Source organism: Anopheles coustani, chromosome 2 (genome assembly GCF_943734705.1).
Source record: "Anopheles coustani chromosome 2, idAnoCousDA_361_x.2, whole genome shotgun sequence".
Taxonomy (NCBI): Eukaryota; Metazoa; Arthropoda; class Insecta; order Diptera; family Culicidae; genus Anopheles; species Anopheles coustani.
The window spans coordinates 7,397,777-7,421,032 of NC_071289.1; positions in this window are offsets into that span (position 1 = coordinate 7,397,777).

Consider the following 23,256-nt stretch of genomic DNA (forward strand, 5'->3'; position numbering starts at 1 on the left):
TTTCAATGTACCGGTTGATCGATAAATACGACAAATCTTTCTTCATCCCGCACGGTCGTACTTTTACATCCCAACCCATAAAGAGCGAAAGCGAACACCGGAAAACTGCCGGTCGAGAACGGATCACATGTACCGAGGCTCGTGTATTGATTTAAATCGATTGCTCTAATAACAATCTCGTGTGCCAACAGCGGAGATCAACTGATTGGGCCAAGAGCAATGAATTGGTGTAGTGATTTTAGCAAAAAGAAACGACCCGAAAACCCCCTCGATACATGCATGTTGGTACGATACGAACCAACGTCACTCGGTTTCAGGTTCCCGATGGGATCCGAATTAAATATTTACTCGACAGGAATGCATATCGATTCCACCCCGCAAACATGTTTATCCATATTTATTGACAAACAAACACTGGTCGGTATTGATGGTGTAATTTTCACAAATTAAAATATAAACAGAGTATCGAATGAATCTCCCTCCGAGAGCGTTCATTCGGTCCTCGGGCCCGTGGGATTAAGTGAGGTTGCTTTCAAAGCGATCATTTGCAAATATGGATATTTAATTACATTTCGAAAAGTAATGAGATTATCTTAATTTAGATTAGTTTTTAACTTTGTTCGATGTGATCGAATATGGCTTTGCTAAACAGTGTCCAAGAATGTAAACACTTCCACGACCGATGGAGGCGCATGGTCGCTCATTGAATAATGCGATAAATTACCAACGACCAGGCGCCTCCATATAGCGCAATCCCCTCGAGGCAGATGGCTTTATTAATAGTTTAAATTTAATAATCTGACGGTCGTTGGGTGTCCGATTAAAATCGATTATAGCTTGACGGAAGCTCCAGGGCGAACCGGAGCATCCCATCCGGATGGTGCAGCGGAAAAATGGTACGTACCTTAATTGTGTGACACAATTCTAACGATGGCCGCGCTTGTCTCGTTCACTCGTTCAACCCGAGGGTAACTGTCGCTCTTCCAACGCTTCCCAGCTTTCTTCCCCCCAATCGACTTGTTCACGTTCACGACCAGCTGATTCGTTCGCGCCAAGAGTGGAGCCACTTGTTGTTGAGCGGAGCAACTGCGCTCGCCAATCGCCACTTCTTCTGCTCAATCAAAATCCAATCTATCCGGGCGTTAAATTAAATTCCTTCGCATTCTCTCACACACACAGATACACACACTCGGAACACTTAACACAATTATCTCTATTCAATCCACTCTTTAACTCTTCCACTTGACTCGACTTTGGCCATGCGATACGGAGGCAGTTTTTTTTTTTGTGCTATGATTGCTTTCGTTTAGCTTAGGAAAATCGGATTTTCCAGCAAAGAAGCAGTGAGGAAGGTGTGTGTGTGTGTGTGTGCTTTACGAAGGTGGCAACGGAAAACAATTCTCGAGGTGTTAGGAAATGAATGCGAGTCGACTACGACAAAAATACACATCACCGAAAGAGGATGCCTTATTCTTTCTCTCAAGCTTAGGTTCTGCGTGACTAGTTCGTTCACACACACACACAATTACACTCAAGCACTAAATGATGCCTAAGGCAAGCTCGCTTAGGTGCACTTTGCACAGCGGGTGAAGGAAATTGCCTCCGGACGTGCACGGTCCGTATGGTAATATCCTGATTGGGGACGCAGGAAGGCATCTTTTGCATTCCGCCTCCGGGTCTCGGTCTGCGCAAACTAGGACGGCTCACGGCTGGTCGACCGCCTGGGGGGGGGAGGGACTTCTGGGACGTCAAACGTCGGAGGTTGGCATGCAGTTTACCGAAGCTTAGGCAATGCCGGGAAAAAAAGAGAACCTAAGCCTGCAGGTTCGTTACGAAGACAAACCGGGGACCATCATCTTGGGGAGCATTTCTGCAGCCTGAAATATTCCTCTAAGCAGATCGTGGTAATTGGATTGCATGTAAGGTTCTAAGAAGATTACGAAGATGCTTTCGTTAAATGGTCATTCAAATAATCTCCTCCTGCTTCCTGCGCTCGCCTTGATTCGTTTCCGATGACGTCAGCGAAGCTTGTATGGGAGATATATTTTTCTCTCCCATGTGTAGTCGGATGGAAAATCATCACAATTTACGATGCACAAGTGATGTGGAATAAGTGCAACAGAGTGTTCAATATGCACGATCTGCGCGTCCATTGAAGGCGTGAAATATCCATTAAAATAACAATGCTCAGCCTTCTTTTTACCTCTTTTTTGTATAAGTACCTCACCACCACTGACAAAAGGGTAGCCAACGTAGGCAAGTTTTGATTCTGCCTCATCCACGTCAGCTGCAAAGTGTAAAGAAAATAAAAACAAACACTCAAACTAAGGAAGGCCCTTTAGGCCCGTGTGCACCGGCGATGGTTGCAAAATTATTTTTGCATCAACACATGTGCAGCGAATGCACCTGCCGGGCATGTGAGTGTCGCAAGTGACACCCAGAGCCACACGCGGACAATAGAACCACCGGTGGGTGGAAAAACGCAGCGTCACCTGGGAAAAAGTGCCGAGAATGCAAATGGAAGCAAAAAGTAAAACAGACACAGGGCAAGTTGTACTGAAAACTACCCGACACCACAACGTGCCATTTTCCGGGAGGTGTGAAAATGTAAAATCAAGTGAAACCCGTCTGTTAACACGGTTCACGGTGAAGCGGAAAGGCGAAGGCAGATAACTACAACTCCTCTCGAAGGCCGAAACGCTGGAGACCGTGTTTCTGGTTCCAGCTATAATTAGTGCCGAAAATAGTTGCCATTTAGAGGCCGTTCCATTATTTTCCGGACGTCTGGTGAACCGGGTAGGGTTGGTTTGGTAGCATTCTTTTCCCTTTTTCCAACCCTACACCAATCGTTTCCATCCGAGCATCGACGTGCGATTCCTGTTTACCGAAGTGTGGGCAAGTTTTTGTTTAGCGCCGAAATCATTCATGCTTCAAATTTGTTCTCTCCCCCCTCGAGATCTAGTTTTCCATTTCCATTTCTACGCATCAGCCACGGGGGAATGGGAACGTTTTGCCTTCGGTACGTGCGTTGGATACGTTTTCGCTTGGTTTTTCCCGTTTTCCGTTTGTTTGTTTCTATTAGCTAGCTCGCTCATTTCCACCACCAACGGCAACACGCCCACATGTACACAAACGCGCCGAAAGGTAAGATAAAATAAAGAACCGTATTGATTTTGCCTTCTTTGCTTATGCTCGTCGCCGATGAGGAAGCCTCACCGCTCGCGGTGCCGTTTATCACGAGACAAGACGAGTTTCGTTTCGTTTTTATTTTTGCATTTCGCGGCACAACCGGATCCACCAGGAAGGAACTTACTCTTCTTCTTACACACGCACAAGTAGATAACACCGAGTGTGGGGCGCACGGTTTTACAAAAGCACGCACGAGAATGCTCACACCGAAACGGGGCTCGTCGGGTTTGGTTTTTGAGGGCGAACAGAATACACTCCCGATAGCTTTGGTGGTCGTTGGTCGACTGACGTGACCGTTGGCCGGACGGTTTCGGTTCAGCTTTCCCAGATCCCCCATTCAAACGACACACCAGAACGTCTTCGGTTCGTGAGCTCCGTGCGTTTCCATGGCGCGTGTTCGCTGGAGTTCGTCGTAAACCACGCGGACTTTCCAGCGCCCCGTGAGAACCGCGTGGCACGATCGCTCTGAACGCCACATTTTCCGACCGGCACTCACGCGGATTTTCCTTCCGCCATTGCGACTGGAAGATTGTTTTCCATCAATCCGTCCGATGAGTTCCTTCGGTGCGCGCGCTCGGCAAGCCTCCACGAGCGCGAGTTCCAACGGAGCACCCTGTTGTACGGAAAAGTGCGAGCTATTTTTAGAAATCCGACCGCGAACCGTTCCTCAAACCCTGTCTCAAACAAACTCCTTTCTTCCCTCGGTTCAGCCCAAAAGGCATCGCTGTGGTAGGTGCAGCCGACTCCGAACGGCGATTATTTGATTTGTTGCCACTGGAAAGTGTCACTCTTTTCTTTTGGCTTTTAGGAGGATTTTCCTTTCTTTAAATGAACCTCGAGAAAGGAGCAAGTTTTACAACAAATGATTTCCGACAGAGTCTTTAATAATCTATTTTGAAAGCTTTCTTTATCGCTTGTTTTCTTAACAACGCAAATGGTTTTTACTATATGTAGAACTATTAGATCAGAGTTTGCAGATGAAGTATTGGCAACTTATAAACTAATTTTAAGCTTAAAAGAAGTTAATAATAAAGCTTACTCTTCATAAGTATAGTATTTTTCTCTTTTTTGTGCGCTTCAACATCGATTGCCAAGTATGGCGGTGGAGTAAAATCGGTGGAGTAAAACTTTGTTTCGCCTACTTATCGGTACAAACACACACACTTACTCATTGCACACCGATGGCACAACTCACACACACACATACAACAATTTGCACAAGCAGGTGATTCTGTCTGTCAGGATCAGGATGATGTTGAAACTTTTCCTAAAAGCTTTCTACTACCAACGCACATTGTCACACTTCTGGCTCGCAAACCATTTTTCCCAAAATTCCTTTCCGTAGCTTCTTTTCTCCTCAAACTGAAGTTGTTCTGCTTTGTCGCCCTGGTGTAAAGTGAATTACGCCTAAGCAGGCGAGTTTTTGCTTGATTTATGATTATCCTGCTGATTGTTGAAGTTTGCGCTTCGCGTGGAAATGTTTTCTACACCTTCAGGTGACGAGGGAAATTTGTTGACGACACCGATCCAGCGGTGACAGCCGCGTGTTTTGTCGCCATAAAGCGTCTAATTAATGGGTTCGTTTAATTGAACGTGTTTGCTTTGATGCGCAAATTTTGGGAATTTTATTAGCTCCCTTTCCCGAAGTCATTTTCTTTCCGGTTTCAGGTGTGATGCACGACGGTGGTGGATGGAAGTGAAAGCCACAACTGATGTTCTGAAAATGAATTCCGCGAGATTGATCTGTGTCACATTCGGTTGCCGCAAGCTATTAAGCTTTTTTTTGTTTTGTTCGTTTGTTCACACGAAGAAAACTCGTTCAACAGCACGTTCTCTGATCGCATGCGTTCCAGCAAGAAAAGACGACGACATGGAAATATTATACGACCCAGCCAAACTTTCGGAAACATGTAAATGATTTCCCGGCATGCTGCAAATATGTTAGCGTGTGTAAAATTCTTAATCACAAGACGTGCAGTAAGAAACACCAGCGTTTTATCAAGCGACCAAAAGGTTCAAGCCAAAGTTATGCTTCTCACCATGAACGGGAAAGTTGAAGTCCGGATGACAGATGAGCTTGTTTCGGGCACGGGCGGGTTTTATGGGAACCAGCAACGTGCACTTTACGATCGTCACTGTCGACAAGCTGGTGAGCATCATCTCAAAAATTACTTCATTTAAAATTTACTTCAGTGGTTTTTGATGGTGAAAAATTAGTTCAGCCGCGAGTTAAACACTGGAAGTTGCAAATGTGATCCGGCTTATCCTTTTATGAGACAAGTGTGTCATCAATCGTTTTGAACAGATATTTATTTAAGCTATGTGTATGTCTCTCTTCTAAAAAGTAACATTATAATGTCAACTTAAATATTGTTTCTAAACTTAAAAATGTGTCGATATGGCTCTGAATATTTGATACCCTTTAATGGGTACTTTAGAAACTAGACTGAAAGCATCCCGACGCCCCAAACCGACAGCTACTTATTGACTTGAGGGTTCCATTTTGGAGTCTTGTCATTTTGGCCGGACACAAAACGACTTTTTATGGGCCTTCCGTTTCCTTCGGTCGGGTTCGATTTCTTCATTAAGCAAATGTTATTGCTCATCCCCGGAAACATCAGCCAAATCTCGCATGAATATTTTAACAACGATCAGCAATCTCTTTCACCGTGCACGTCCCACAGGACGAACCCTTTTTCGGTGTGCGCGCGCCCGATGGCACACACATTTAATGATGCCACAAAGTGAAACCACTGGAACCGACGCCGGTGGAAAACTGCGTCGCATGTGGCGGCACGGCCATCGACGAAATTTTCCCGTCGCCGACTGTCTGACTCTTCATTATTTCAACCGGAAATTATACCCTCCCCTCCTTTTGCTCGGGGAATCCAACGGAGACGAGGGTCCAACCGACCGTAACCGCGCCGCATCCGGCCAAGGACACTCGGAGACTGATCCCACCATTCGACCGGCTCGGCCATTGCCATTCCGAGCGGGCGTTTCTAGCGCGCTGGTGACCTTCTCGTGCACGGGCCTACCGCTTCGGAGACCGAAGTTCGCCTAGAATGGCCTTCGGAAGGCTTTGTTGGCAGGTTTCTGAAACTGGCGAGAATCCTACCATCCCTTCTCTCAAAACCCTCCCATGCCTTTCGCCAAGTTCGGGTACAAAAAAGGGACATTTTTCAGGATCACCATTTAGCAGAGGTGGAGGTCTAGCCCGCGCGGGGGATAGCGGATCGCGGAAAACTTATTCAGAACCAATCTGAATGCTATCTGAAGCATTTTCCATTATCATATTTTTCCACTCATTTAATTTAGCACCATTTAGAGAAGGTGGTGGTGCGAACCGAGCGATGAGCAGCGTTTTTTACTTTTCATCTTCATTTCGCCCCATCGGCCATTGTATGAAAGCATCATCACATGCCTTATGCTGGCCGGTGGCATGTACGAGCGCCGAGTCCATGCGTCACTTCCGGTGCCATCCGCTACGTGGCGGAACATTCAAGTAGGATTTTTATGTCAAGCGATGACCACACATTGCGGAACTGAATGGTTGAGAATGGTGACTCATTAAATGAGTTAGTTAGAGAAGCACTTAACGACACATTTTCTTATTTCAAAAATTGATAACCAGATAAACAAAGATGATGAACACGTTGTAATTGCAGAAAGACAAGGACTTAATATAAATGATTTGATATAAATGATTTATAAAATAAAAATAACAACGAGTCAAGGTGGAAAATTTTTGTCTTTAGAAAATATAATCCCACTATACAAACCTAATACAAAACAGTTACAAAACTGTTACCAACTAGTTGGACTTGAAAACAAACGATATAAATTAAGGAACTAAATGTGTTTTCCTGGTTTATCTTGTGTTTCGCTCGGTTTCATTCGCTTTTTGTCTCTCCAGCCATCTGGCTTTCACCAGTATTGGCCGAACTGACGACTAACAACGTAATAATAGATATTCCCCAGTTTTCTCTACCTTTTCCTCGCCCCCACCACGCATCATAATTCACCCCCCGAACCCTCCCCTACAGTTCTAGACTGCCTTGTTTGTCACAGATCCCGTTCCTTTTTTGTGATATCATTGACTCGTTACATTCACGCTCGGCCTGTTACGGGGTTTCACGGTGTCTTATCGTGCACGATTTTTCTCCCCCCCACTGCCCTCTACTTCCTTTCCTCCCGCAGCGAAACTCCCCGAGACTATCCAACCGGTGAATCATTTCGCCATCGTTTCCGTTTCGTGTGTTATTTATTCTTCCGGTGCCATTTCGAGGAGGGGGTCCCCTGGTTGGAAAAGAAAGCCCTCCCGTGGGATGAAGCTAACGGAAAATGACGTTCCCGGTTCCTGGTCGACATTTTGGCTATTGTTTCGTTGCTCCCCTATTGTTCGCCATACGCCCGATAGGTGTAGCGTGTCCTGTTTTCGGGAAGGTTTCGCAAGGCCAAAAATAAATGACCACTCGCCGTCGGGTCCTACGACAATCGAATCGAGGAGCTTCTAGGCCTCGTTTCTAGGAACGATAGAAAACGGAGGAAAAAAGGGAAACGGTGGACAGATGCCCGCCAATTGACGCACGAGTTCATAAAAGCAAACGATCCTAGAACAAGATGCTTGCCCGGTCTGACGTCTAACTCCTAGGCGTGCTGCGTGCCACCAGGGAATTTTCGGTCTCATTATCGGAATGAACGAAGACACTGGCGTAAGGACACACCGGAGCATCACCCACACACACACAAGCACTCGAATGGGGCGATCATCATCGAACGGCAGGCGTCGAGCGGGCGTTGAAAGTGCAACCATAAATTAACTTTTCCCACCACTAATTTGACACATTTCCCGTGACCGTTTCACGCAAGGTGTTGGTGTTGGTGGGACATTCCAGGTATCCCGACATTTCACTTTCGTTCTGGTGCCATTCATCATCGGAAAGTTTCACCTGGAAAGCGGGAAAACCTGATGCTCGGGTGCCATCAGCACCTTCTCCTACCGTTCCCGTGTTTCCCCCTTTCTTGTAGTTTCCCAGCCAATAACACTTTGTTTTTCTTTCTCACCCTCCACCGAACCATTGACGGCGAAAGACTGTTGATTTTCAGGCGCTTTTTTTTGCCTTACGGTTTCCCTCTTCACCGTCGCAGAATTCCGCCGAACGCCGGGGAAAGCTTTCCGCTTGTTTGTGGTTTTGTTTGTGGACGCGGCCTTCGCACTTGTTGTTAATGGGTGTGGGTTAGTAGTCGGCGGCTACGCGGGACGGAAACAGGAAATAAGTAATTAGGTGGAAGAAATGAAAGACTGCTGTCTTCGGGAGGAAACTTTCCCATGCTACTACTTGCCGGGGAAGAAAACGATTTTGGTGAATCCGAACGCGTAAAGTGGCCGACCAGGCCAGGTGGAACTCACGCACGTCCACAACCCGGAGAAAAACACCAGTTGCCTCCGGGGCAAACTTTTGCGAAAATGAAGTTACCCGGATTCGATTAGGACGCCCCTAATGGGGATAGAGTATTAGTTGTGCGACTACTTTTGGCGTTCGGCGCAAAGTGGCTCCACACATACACACATTGTGGTGGGCCAATAAAGCGTTGCCGATTCGATGATTTTGAGATTGTTGGTTTGGTGATTAGTTCCAGCTCGTTGAATTCACTCACGAGTCTCGAACTAATTGAGACTGACTCGCTACCTCATACGAAAAACAAGCCTTCAAGTGTTAGTTTTTCTTTTTTACCATGCCTTAGTGAAAGTCTTTTGAGCAGATGAAATTTTGGTTTTGATTTCTATTCAAAATAATAGAGATTTTTGTAAAAAACAATATGAAAGAGAAACCAAATTTAACTTTGCATCGTAGTTCATTTCAGAGGGAATAAAATGTAACTCCCCGAAACATGAACCATGAATAACCTTTCGATCATTTAGATTGCACTCTTCATCGCAAACAAGTGTTTTTTGCTTTTGCAGAACATACTTTACGTGTCGGAAAGCTAACTGAGAAGCGTAAACAGAAAAGTTAAGAGAAAGTCTGCACGTTAGATATCAGGACCAACTTTGACACACTGCACCTAACGTTACCAACTCGATGATTCTCTTTGTGCGATGTAACCAGCGGTATGAATAAAGCTTGTTCAAATTCGGGTCTACCCGTTGGAGCGATGTTGAATATTTCCTTTTCCCTCGGGTTGGCGTTAAAAATAAAAGAGCTCCCAAACATACACACCGTTCGAACGAGCGAGTTCCGCTTTCGGACGGGGGGTTTTGAAATTCAATTGCACGGTTATGAATTCACCTTCGTGAGCGTGAATTTACATCCAACATGCAAAAAGAGCTGATGTTTCCACTATGGAAACTCAACACGCGTGCAATCGTTCGGTTGGGCGAAGGATTTTCACGTATGAATCATCCTGTTTCCGGTGTCTGAGCGTTGCGTACATGAATCGACGTGCTATGATTTTTTTTCTCATCATACGTAGTAGGCGGTGGGTCTTTTGATGTCGGTGGAGAGGTAGAAAAAATGGAGAAAAATCGTCCCACCGCCTACTGCTTCCAAGCGCGTGGAATGCAAAGATGTAAGTGAGCGGCCGATGTCGAGTGCAAAGGCACGAGCAAAATAACGAACGAAAAGTGGAATAAATTATGCAACGAGCAGTGACGGCGCTCGGTTTGCTCGTGTACGAGGTATCCGAGTTTTTATTCCTCCACACAAAGCTCAGCAGTTTCAGTTTTTGTAGTTCGACAAACACAAACCCATCGAGACATCGAACAGGGTGACGAAAATGCCGCATCGCGTCAAGCGAAATCCCTCGGAAGGAAGCTGGCCATAAGAAACGCAACATGTTACATTTCGGGAAGGGTGTTGTGAGGAGGGAGGGAGGAGGTATCATACGCTGTTCGGAAGGAAAACATACTGCACCAACGGCCGGCCGGTCGAAATTGTAACGCGTAATGGCGCAAAACGGACCATCGTTCGCCATCCCGTGGGGCGTTGTGCGGCATAAATTCATTAATTTTTCCCTCGTGCCACCTGAGCGGTTGGTAGGTTTCATCCCCTCCCCTCTCAAGTCCACCCACTAACCCGGTTCGGGTAATGCTCCCCTCATTCGTGAAATGTGCCCTAAAAACTCGTGCAAGGTGCAAAAACAACCCACCGTAGGTGCGAATTCATCGGGAAGCCAATGACGACGCCTGACGATGACGATGTAGACTGAAAAGTCAAAGTCATTTCCCTGCCAGTGTCGGACGGGCCGGCGGTCCTGTTTTTTCCCTTTTTCGGTCCATCACTGCCCAACGAAGTTTGTGGCAGCGGAATAACAACAACAAACCGAATTTCACATGTGAGTTCGAGGAAAAAGAACCACCGAAAATAATATGCTGACAAGAAAAAGGTGGTTTTACGAGAGGACAAATCGAAGAGGACGCGAAAAAGGAAGACCTACACACATACACACACATAGGGGGCCAAACAAGCTACAAACAACCGTCCTGAGACTGCCGTAAAATGACGGGCTTGTTTTTAGCGAGTGACGCGGTTCTTAAATTTTATTACCTCGAGTCCTCTGCCTCTCGTCGGTCCTCGCGGGCGCGCTTTTCCGCGGGCATGTGTGCCTCTATCGAACATGGGTTTGTTGTTTTTCTTTATTCCTATATACCGCTTTATGCTACTAAACAGCACACAAAACTTTTCTCCCGACGGTGCGCTCGACGGTAAATGATATTTTAAGCTAATGAGTAAATGGCGAGTAAGTGAAAAGCCATTAAGAGTTTCGATCACTAGAAGCAGGCGATCAAGCAGGGCAATGCTCCAGCATAATCGCGTAAGAGCATCGATTTGCATAGTGAAAAACACAATTTGCTCTATATTTCATGAAGTAACATTATGCTCACAAAATATGTTTCCTTCGATGGTAACAAACAAAAGCATCTGTCTAGCATTTCTTTGCGTCATATCAATCATTCCATTTCATCTTGAGGATCGAAAATCTCAACCATCAACATTGAGGTTAATTTTCACTGCGCGTTTGCATGATTGAAGGCACGAAATATTTAGCAAACGAAATGGCATTTTTATTCCTCCTACTCACTAATCCACTCCGGAATGTGCTCCATCTCCCGAGTCGAGCGAAATGTTACCTAAAAATAACTGTTATTTCGGAAAAATAGTTGCGCTTATGGAATGTGCTTCCAGAAAATCCCTCCCCTCCCGGTCCCTCCAACTACACCCAGTGTTTTACCGGATGGTAACGGAAATGACGTTTGACGTGAGCGTTGCGTGTTGCGCACCGTGTAATATGACAAACGAGTATATTCCCTGTTCGAAAGCTCCTTCCCACACACACACACACACACACACACACACACACACACACACACACACATACACACACACAAACACAAACCCACGCGGTTCAGGCGGGTGGTTATGAAAATTGCGAAACGGTATCATTGACTCCCGGGGGAAATGAGTGACTTAATTTCGGACGCGTCGAACTCGAACGCTCGTATTTTTCTTCTTCCTTCCACCCTCACCCTGGGCTGGTAAACCCTGTGGACCTTCCTTCGGTAAGGACCGCTTTGCGTCATGAGTTTTACGCAAACATTTTCCCTTTTAATGGGAAACTTTTTCGGTGGTACACTTTCACTTTTGCCCTCAACGAATCGTCAGCGCTTGTTACTTTTTTTTCCGCCACCGAAAAATATTGAGCGGTGAAAAAAAACAGGCATGTCACAAAACTTTCATATGCTTCCCCACAACGCAGCAATGGCGTGGGAACTTTACAACTTGGTCGGTTGAGTGCTTTTTAATTAAAATATCACACGCGACGCGATAAACTGCGCGGACGAATCATTCCCGGTCCGGGTTGCGTACTCACCATCGAATTTGCATCCCGGAACTGATTGTAGAAAAGAAAAACAAAAACGCAAACCAACCCATTCTTTTAGGTTACAAAACAAAATGAAAGCCAACGTGCGCCATCGGTCGCAAGTGAAAAGTATAATCCTTTCGGGCAACGAACCTTTTGGGGCAGGAAGCATAAATCATGTCGGCGAGCGTTGAGTGGAGAACGGAGGAGGTATTTTCACATTCACCTCCCCCATTTGCACTGTTTGCGTTTGCAATAAAAATGCTAACTTAATTCATTGGGCTCTAGCGTTGCGGGATGGAGCTTTGTAATTGTGATTTTATGCAAACACAATACGTGCATACACTGCATCGCGAGCTCGTAAATTTATCACGTACAGCAGGATGTGGTTGGGTGGATTTCCCTTATCCTTTTTGCACATCCCAGATTCGATTTTATTTAGGACATTTCGTTTGGTTTTTTTTCTGCCCTATTTCAAAGATTGTTCATTCCATTTTGAAAGTACGACTTAACAGCCAAACAAATAAACCTCTACGGAAGGGAAATGGTTTATTGATCAGTTCATGTTCTGAGAGGGTATATTGTTTATGGTAAATAGATAGCATACATGGTCTTATTTGCATACCATTTCTGGCTTACCATTATTTTCAATTATTGAATCTGATAAACATAAGCAATGTACGAGATTTGAATATTTTATGTACAAGACAGAAAGTTCAAATATTGATCGATAGCAACATAACACATGAAGCACCGAGAGGAAAGTTCAAGTCAACGCATGGCACAAAACTGCAGTTTGCTGAAACAATAAACCAGACGAAATGCAAACGAATGCAACCCAATCGCTGCATCCTTTTCAGTATGTCGAGTAAAAATGCATTTCGTTAGTGCTTTCCGGAACGAAGCGCGTCGTTGTGCATTACTTGTAACCAAATCGGGTTCTTTGTTTTGTTAACATTTTCCTGCAACATGATTTTCCTCCCAAGCAAAGTAAAGTGGTGGCAGGAAATGATGATTTGTCTTTCCCAAGCAGCTTGTCGATTTTTCACTCGGTTTCCGAGCTGCCACTTTCATCATTGCGGCTGGCATGCATCTCTACGGTTCTGTCAGTCTCATCCCCCCTGCTCACTAGTTTCTAGTGAATTCCAATGGAAAATGTCAACCGAGCTGCCAGCATAAGTTCGTCGCCTCGTATTGCATTCGCTGGCAAACTTTCATTGACCCCACCGCGTTTGTGGCGCCGTACTCGACAACTCGTTTCAATTATTCATGAACAGTAAGTGGCAACATTCGCTGCATGGTGTGAAGCTTGCTCAGTATCGATCTATCAGGCTTTACAATGCTGTCTTTGGACAGATTGCTGCTTACCGGAGGACAAATTGAGACTATAAACTGCAAGACGGAAAAGTGAGACATACGAACCAAGTTGTGTATTTTGATTTTGACAAACGGATTCTACCTTTTTGGGAGGAACAAGTACGAGCGAGAGGTCTCATAGAAAAACTCTTTAGTATTCCGCAGTGTAACGGACACCTTGAAGCGAAAATTTATATTCTCTTTTGAAGGAGTTTTGATCTAATTTATAAGATTAATCTATCCCACCTTCTTGCCCCAAAACAATCTGGTTTCACTCTCACCAAAACGACAGAAGTATTCCGTTTCATTTAAATTAATCCCTGCCTTTGTCACCTCTTCAAACCGAATTGTGGCTTGAAGCCGAAAACGGATTAATTACTTCGGTGCTCCACGCTAACGATGACGTCCTCGAGTGAGGAACTCAAAGTGCAAGGTCAGAAGAGCAGATGGCCAGAAGCCGAGGACAAAGAATCTCCATTCGACAACCACAAACAATCCTCCGCCAAGGACGCAGCCGGCACAGAAACGGAACCGCAGCCGGTCCGAGGGAAACATGGAATTTCATTATCATTTATGCAAATGAGTACCGTTGAGAAATTTCCCGTACCGTATAAATTAGGGATCAATTTCGATTATTCCCATTAGCACACGGCGCTCGAGGGTTCGAGGGGTTTTCTTTTCCACCGTTGATGGTCCGCACGTCCAGGCTGCAAGGACGTTCGGTTTGTTTCCTGCATCTTGTTAGCCATTTTGTGTGTTGTAGCTTTTCTTTTCTCAGCGGATAAATACAGCACAACGCCTCACGGAAGTATCGATCGCAGGTGGGCCGAAAGCAGGAAGTTTTGTTTTGTTTCTACTCGGATAGTATCGATTTTGTTTCTCTAGGTTTGATTAAGTGATGCATTTACATGGAACATTCAAACAGTTGTTTTATTTTTTGTTTTTGTTATTTATGTGAACAGCTCCTTTTTAAATAAATATAACATGGACCTTAATAATTTTTCTAGTTGCAATGATTAAATTGTTTAAGAAATATTTTATGTACTCCAATCTTGTGTGCCAACTAACTTTGACATTTCTAACAGACGTGGCATTTGACTTTATCAGATACTTACAAAGCACAATCTTCAACGAAACATGGTAAAATGTCCCATCGCATAAGCCACCTGCTTTGGCTAGTTAGTTTCGGGAGATTTAATGAGTTCCGGTAATGGATATTAACGAGCCGTCCAGTGAAAGCCCTTTCCGCCCGGCTGCGGAAGATCCGCGTGTTAATGCGTGAAGACTTGATGAGGCCGGGCCGATGTCTGGACGCCACGACGTAAATCCACGCAGCGCCACGACAGAAAGCCGTCCGGCCCTGTACACCCATTAATGTACCGTCCGCTTTGGTGTGCTTTCGTGTGCAACGCTTTGGCACCCATCGATAGTCGGATCGTGCCATCAACAGGACTCCTATCAGATCATCCGACAGATTCGGGCCGTCCGACAGACGGGAGTCCCACCGGCCGTGCTTTATTGCCTAGCCGAGGGCGTAAATTTTCCCAACCACCCTTCGTGCCTTCGGAGTGGAAAAACAGCATAGACATTGCTGCCATTGCTGTTTCGATTTCCCCTTCCAAATCCGCAGCCCTTTCCTTGATTTTACCTCCGCGAAAGCCACAGATTCTGCCAATTTCCGTCGCATTAATTGAAATATGAATATTTTACCGTATGCCGTGTAATTCCGTCACTAATCTGCAGAGTGCAGCGTTTCGGTTGACTGCTTTTCAGCCATGTCCGATGGTTGTCAGCACGGTTGGGTATGGTAGACATTAGTTTTGAGGCAAAGTTTCTGCGTTTAAATCTTTGTTTTCATTCAAAACCGATTTACGCGAATGCAACAGATCAGTTATCGTTAGTTTCAAACCGATTTCTGAACCTCAAACTTGCATTTGTAAACCCCATTTCCATGACAACGCGCAATCTGTCATTTATCGCAGCTAATTTTATTCTATCGAATTGGATTATTCTAGAAAATTTGAGTTGAGATGAATCGGAATTAGAAAAAAAAATAGTGAACGAAAATGGTTTCAATCAGTCATAAGATTTAGATAAAAACTCCTAAAGAAATTTGAGGCTTCATTTTTACGTTTAGATCCACCACAACTTTTCTTCCAACCCAATCCAACCAGATTCCAGGACAAGCATGGAATCGGCAAGGGACGGTGGGAAGGAAGTGTGAATTTGGACTCCGCAATGAGGAAACCAACCGGAACGCTGAAGACACCGAAAATGGTAATGAGTTTCTCGTGTTGCTTGTACTACCGAGGCATAAGGTGTCACAAATTATGCGCTCGAGACACAAAGCACTACACGATACCACGCTGTGGTGAGTGGTTGTGTTGATCCCTATAATTCTCGTTGAAACATACGCCTAGGAATATCCTGATCACCGAGGTTAATTCGTTCACCAGGGAGTATAATCACTCAAATGGTATGCCTCGAATGCGAAAAGCGGATATCAAAGCGGGAAAAGCAATTGCGTAAGCGTGATGTGTGTTAAAATAATTAACAACAGTTTTCCGATGTCACTAATAATTAAACAGCTATCAGAAGCTTTGTACAGATTGCAATATTCACAACAAGTCCTTCAATCCGATGACATTGATCCAAACGGGCTTAACCATTCCCATTTGAATTGTATCCTGCATATCAAATCAATCGCGAAATATGCAACCTCGGTTCTGGTTGGCGTTACATTTTCCACCTCAACGGTGATTGAATGTTGCGTAGAATAAGTTTGACAGCATTGCCGATACCGGCCCAGCAGGTATGTTGAATTCAAATGCCAATTTTCTTCCAACCTCTCTCTTCCCACCCGGAAGCCGTACCGCTTTTTTTTGGAAGCACTGCAATTTTCGCAAATTTCGTTTAGAACTCAGCCGCGAGCGTTGGTGGGCGCGTGTGTGCGCGTCGTGGTCGGAGGTTTTATTTATCTTGCTTCCTACTCCACTTTCCTTCCGCGTTCACGCACAAGCCAACGGGAAAGTCAAGAAAAACCACCCACCGAGTCATCGCATTACGTCAGCAAATCATTGCGCGTGTAGCATTCGTTACGGGGGATGTCGTTTTCCATCGAAAGAAAAGTCCACGGCCGAGAGCGATATGTTGCCGAGCTTGGGCTGCTTTCGTAGTTCAGGGCCTGAGGGGGTGCCCGTTTGATGGGGATGTAGCAACAGGCAACAGCAATCCCGCAGGAAGCAAAAGGATACCGAAGGCAGGTGACCGTGGAGCCCGCGTTGATCTAGACCCGGAAACCAACTGCATCGCGTTCCAGCATCGTTTTCAAGCAGCTCGTTGACTGTTGCTTATTTTTCATTTCCATCCAACGAGCCTTCAGAGATCGTGCACTTCGGTACGCTTCGGTTATAACATTTGAACGAATATCCGATTGCATTACGATCCGCCAGGATCGAGCGCGAGCGGTTTGTAGTTAAGATTTTTACCCAACAACCAGCGTTCCTCAACCGGAAAAAGGGAAGTCTTCTTCAGGTAATAAGATTTATTAGCCCATCATAAAGTGGCCCGGTGAGTCACTGGTATCGATATCTCAGGCTATCGAATTGTCATCCAAAGCATCCGAAAGGCAACCGTCAAACGTAAAACAACCTTCAGCCATCCGATACAGCTAAAAATAATCCTCTTCTATCGTGGTTACGCTTCAACTTGGACGGATTGCAGCTGAAACGATTTGTTTGGCTTATCGTTGTCATATTCGGCATGGTTTATGACAGTGTCCTGAGTTCGTTTCTCCTTTCAATCCATTGTAATGCTCCAGTAGGTCTCTAGTTGACTCTTCTTGGTTTGAAAATAATTCAGGAGCAAAATGTCCTTTATTCCCAAAAGGAAACCCCGGAAATGTTATCTCATATATTATTGATAGAGATCCGGCAAGTGATTTTACAATGAGAAGCGATTCCTCGAGTCAGAGCGAAATACAAAATACCCAGGGTACGGAAATTGATGATATCGAGAATACCCAAACGGGTCAAGGAGTTTTCCGTTCTAGGAAATAAAAAAAGGATACTTTAATGAACTGGTGAACAACTCATCAGGGGAAAAAAACCCTTTTCCGAACATTTGATCGTTCTGATGAATGAAAGATAAACCTGATTTTTACATTGTGAGATTTTCATTCATCAAATGTTCGTTCCTGTTCTACTTATTCACATTTTAAATTTCTTAATTGGGCTAATGTTATACTTCAACAATTTGCCTAGTTTTGACCGTCCTTAGTTCATCCAATTTTCTCAATTATGCTGAGTAAATTAAATTGCCCATCGAAAGTCGTAGACTGTCCAACGACTTTCGTATCCACTGGTGCGAGTTTATTACCGAACTTATTTAACTTAAGCAGCCAGCCGTTCGACAGTTTACGGTAAATAATTCGCTAAATTATCACTTTTTATATTTCTCCCTCCCACTCTCCTTGTCTTTCTCACTAGTACGCTCTGTAAATAAACCGTTTCGACTTTTCTACTCTCGCGGCTTCGCGGAAAGGACACTCCGGGCGCACTCCGAGCCGCTGATCCGATTGCAAATAAGAAAATTACGTTTCACATTTTTCACGGACAGCTTGTGGCGTGTTTGACGCTGATGATGAATCGAAAGTAAAACCATTTTCTGCACACTTTTGGTCGCGTTCGCCGCCCGGGGGATGTAACTAACGCACTGTGAGGCGGAGGGGAAACGAAAAAAGTTTAGCGCCTGCAAGCTGGTTTTCGTGGAACGGCGGCATCGGTGGCGCGATAACGAGCGAAAAAGCATCAACAACATCAAAACGTCCCCCGTATCGATCAGCAGTTCTCGGGAAATGGAAAAATAATAATAAAAAAAAGAAACAGTACAGCTAGCATGAAGCGTGCCGTGGCTCGCGGAACTCGGTGTCGAACTCGGTGGAATGGCAAAGGAAATGGAATGAAGAGCAAAAACCTGCCACAATTTTCACTGCTAGCTTCCGCCGAGTCTCCGAGCTTTTCCAGCACCGGTTTTCTTATCTTCACTTTTTCAACGCGATCCTGTCCTCGGCCTGAGCTTTGGCATATTCATTTCGAATGTATTCTCGAAGCAACGAATTACTGCGGCAACCTTTGCCGTGTCGGGTGCCTCTCTCTCTCACTCTATCCCTTGCTCAAAGGTGGATCGATATTATGTGCCCGAGTCCCACGGGAAATCCTCCCGCCATGTTTTGGCCTAGATTTGAGGTTTTCTACGAAATAAAAAAAAGTTGTTTTGAGAGTTTAATGTTGCAGCCACGCTTTTTACCTGTTTTTTTTCTCTATTTTGTTCTGTTTTTCATTTTAGTACAAACTCCAATACAAGACCCCGAGGTCGCTGCTGCCAAGTGGTGGAAGTTGGTGGAATAAAAAATTTTCCTTCCATTTGTTGCAGGTTGTACATTTTTCTGCTGTGTATCAAAAATGATTGGATTTCTTGTGCACCACTATTCTACTCGAACTGTTTAGTCCCACATTTAAGTGGACGCCTTCTGAATGCATTTCCCGCTGACCCAACTTTATCTTCTCCTCAGCGCTGAACAGCTCAACCTGGCTCGCAAATTGAACTGTTGCTCACCACTATTTGCTACAATGGAGTGAAATTATTTCCACCATTTGGCAATCGAGTCGTTTCGTTCGGCTGCAAAGGTCGGATATAAAGAAAAAATAAGCTAAAGAACATTTTTGATGGTCGAACACTTGCAACCACATCGTTGGGGTAAGATGGTTTTGTCGCATGACTTCCACTGCCCTTCGAACGGCCGCTTTCCATGTTTCCTAGTCTTGGAGTCGATAAAAACGAAATGGTTTGTAGCGACAACTGCTAGATGGTGGCCGTATTATTGTGCCGATGAATTGGTTCCCCTTAATACGAAGTTTATTTTTATTGCCAACTGAAGGGCGATCATTTCCCGATCATCGTACCTTTTTACGAGGAAAACACAACCTGTTTTCCTTCTCCCGTTCAGCTTAAGGATGTGTTTTTTATTGCTTTTAGGTGATGTTTTGCTGCTCAATGAAAATAGCATATTTTTCGTAGGAGAAATAAGTATGCCAAGAATTTTTATATGCATCACGAAATCATACTGCTTCGTACCTGAAACATCTTTCTTTGGTATTGGCCGTTTTGTTCTGCAATCGATAAAGATGATTTTCATAAACAATTCAATGCTTCCGAAAGCTTTTCCCCACCGGAAGCCACATGGCGTCGTCAGAATCATTGGAATGCTCGTTGGAAAGCCTTGTTCGGTTCGTTCTTTTCCTCCCCCCTGGTCTCGCACCTTCAGGACGGCAATAACCGGGGCAGTAAAGATTTATGAATGCCATTGTTTTTCTCCGCCAAATGGCCAAATCATCCCCCGGAATCGCGTTCGTCCCCGTGACTGTCAACGGCCATCGAGGAAGTGATATGCCACTCACACACCTTCCGCCATGTGTGTGTTTGTTTGTGTGTGTGTGTGTGTGCCAGGCTCGACACATCCGTCCCGTGGAGCCCGTGTCCTCTTGACACGTCCAGGTAGGTTCGTTAGGCGGAGTCGCGTCGAGTACTCTTTCGTTAGCCTCAAGATTTCTCAACAGCAGCCTACCGCGATGACGCCAGGTCTCCAACACCAACCCGTCCCTTGGCTGTGGACCTCCAACCGCTCCAAAGCACTTAAGCTTAGGCTACTTTCCGCTAACAATAACATCCAGACATCGTCCGCAAGTCCCCACGCAACTCTCCACATCGAAAACAGACTCTTTTTGTGTGCTTTCTCTCTCTCCCTCTCCATTGCATTGTTGTTCCTACGCCCGGAATCACTTTTCCACCACTTTAGTGTTTCCCAGTGCAGCCATTTGCCTTCTAATGTTTTCTGTGATGTTTTTCTTTTTGCACCGTTTTTCTTTGCACCTTTGGAAAAAACGCTGCGAATCGTACACGACGCAAGGCAGGTTACGGCCGCGGCTTTGTGTACCTTTTGTTTCAAGGGTAGCGCCGAGCGTGTGAGCGTACGTTTTGGTGTGAAATGGATGCGCAATCCTTCGTCAAGGAAGCTTCCTCGGTTTGTATTTTTCTTGCACGCCGTTTCTCGAGACAATCACAAGATGGAAAGCCCTTGAAACGAGACGCCAGAGAGGAGGATCGCAGCAAAACTGGAGGGGGGGGGAGAACAAAGGACACGGAAAGTAAGCACAGCGTACGTCAGCGTTACTTTCGACCCCTCTAATAGGGGGACACGGGCATAACTTGGCTTTGCAGACAATTTGTCCCACAGCATGGGAAAACGAAACGGGGGAAAAACTGAAAAGCAGAAAGGGTTCTTTCGGCATTCTGGAATGTTTAGGTTCCATTTTGTACTTTAATTTCAACGTTATGTTGTTTGAGTTCTTCTTTTTCACATGAATTAAACATACTTAGACTATTTCTTGTGCCGGTGATCAATGGTCAATGTTATTATTTTCCTACATTTGAGTTCTTCTTTAAAAATGGTTGAAAATTGTTAGATTATTGGTTTTGCCGTTGATTAATGTTCAGCGCCAATGTTTTCATCAATTTGTCTTCTTGTTGTTTCACAGAAATGAAAATCGTTAGCTTATTACTTCTGGAGTTGATGAATGGTGACTTTACCTTTTCTATCCAAGGAACAAAGATTATTTTACATAAGAGTATTTTTTTGTCATTCAATTCGATTAGAAAAATTTGTAAACGAATAATCTTTGTGAGCTACACTTCACAGCCTACTTCAAATTAACCAAAGCTTCCTCGCGACAACTTTCCCTTTCACTCTCTTCCTCTCTCTCTCCCCGGGGACTTTTGTCGTTATTATTTATGCTGCAATTTCAAGCTGCTCCTTCCCGGTCGGTATCGTGCACCATTTAACCTTGGTTTCGAAAGCACCCACCCACCCACCCAAGCATTAAAAAAGGGGTGATCCTGGTCGATGAGGCTTTCTTCTTTTGCCACCTTAACCGCACAACCGCTAACATCGGTACCAGTACCAGGGGAGGAAAAGCCGGAAAACCGACGACGGGTGGGCAGTGGGATTTAGTAATGAACCAATTAGGAACGGAAGTAAAGGTGGACGGGGTCGAGAAAGCTCGTTGGCGAGGAGCATCATGATATGGTTTCCTTTTCACCACCCGGGAGGGTGGGTGGCAGGTTAAGCATCGCTAAGGACAATGGATTCGAGAGGGGATAGAGAGAACGGGAGGGAGGGTAAACGAAAACAAAGGTGTTCTGCACCATCCCATGACCATGCGGGAAAACCGGTGATACGGGGCGCGGAAAGCAAACCAGCGGGACATAAAAATCGCTCCGAGAGCTTTTTAATTAAAAAAGGGATTGACGCCGGGAAGGCTTTCGAGCACGAGCGCTGGCCCGCTTGCGTGTCCTTGCGACGGTTTGTCCGAGATTCCGAGCGGGCCTGCCCTGCTGCGGTGCTAGTTGGCAAATTGCGTGGTGTCGAGCCGTCCGCCAAATCAAAACCCGGGGCCAGCCGGAAAGGTGGTCCGAAATCGTCGGCCCAAGGCTGAGATAAGGCTCCCGGGGGGCTGTTTGTGCTTGTGTGACGTCAAGCAGGCGGTCAAGCCGATCCCAGGTATCCCGGCTTTATTGCTAGTTTTTGCGAGGTGCTGATGAGCTGTTCCGGCCATCGGATCGATTGCTCATTAATTAAACGTGTCCGCTCGGCCTCGGCGGGGGAGCAAACTACAATCGAGCCCAATACATCATCGCCGCACACCTCCTCCAGCCGGTTTGTCATCGAGCGCTAATCAAAAGGTAATGAATTTCTAATGAAACGGTTTGTTGCCTTCAAATTATTCATCTTTCTTACCCGAAAACGGCGACCAGATTCCAGCAATGCGTGGTAAAGGATGGTTAAAGTTTAATTGACCTTTCGTGTTTCCTTGGGGTACTTTTTCCACCAGGGGAAGCTGGTGAGGAAACGATGACGAATTTTGTGATTTCCTCACATTATTATGTCCTTCTCAATACAAACTACTTGGGGATTAATAAGGATTACAATTTGCGCTTTTTAGCATCGGTTAATTCAAGAAGATAACCGTGTATAACATTAACTCAATATGATTTTCTTATATCCATTATTAAGTGCTAACAAGTAGTCGTTTATTTTCTCTTCTCGATAGGAATTATTTTATTGAATTTAGTATATTTTTTGGTTTTTGTTCTGTAAAAACAATGATTTCAGTGTAAAATTGGCAGAAACTGACGTTAAAATTGAATTCACGATTAAACGTTAGATGAGCTACAGTTTATTCTTATTGAATTTTTGAACCACTTCATAGCAATTTATATTGCATATTTTGAGTTTCACTTAGCTTATCTTTTATGGTTGTAATTTTCATTTTTAAATATTTGTGGTATGGAGAAACGTTTGATTTCATTATTATCAATTTTCTAAATTCGACAGAATTAAGTATTATCGCTTCCGAATGAGTTCAATAAACCGAAAATTCCTATTTAACGTCTGATTTCGTACAACAACTTCGAAGACACCTCGAAAGTGCTCCGAAATAAAACCATCCCGACTTAAAAACCCACCCAATTACAACACGCTCAAAGAGCCGCTTCTCATCGACTTTGTTGGAATTTCCTAATCAATAGCAGTAACTTTCTCGCCCTTCCAACCAGTTTCTTTTTCTTTTCTTCTCACCACCACCTTCTCCAATGAATAATAAAAGTGAAGCCAGTTTGTTATTCACCGAATTCATTATCGAACGTAACTAGGTCCTTTTTTTCGACTTCCCTCGCCAACGGGGTACGTTTCCGATACGAGGCAACAGCACCGCGCCGGCTTCTACGCCG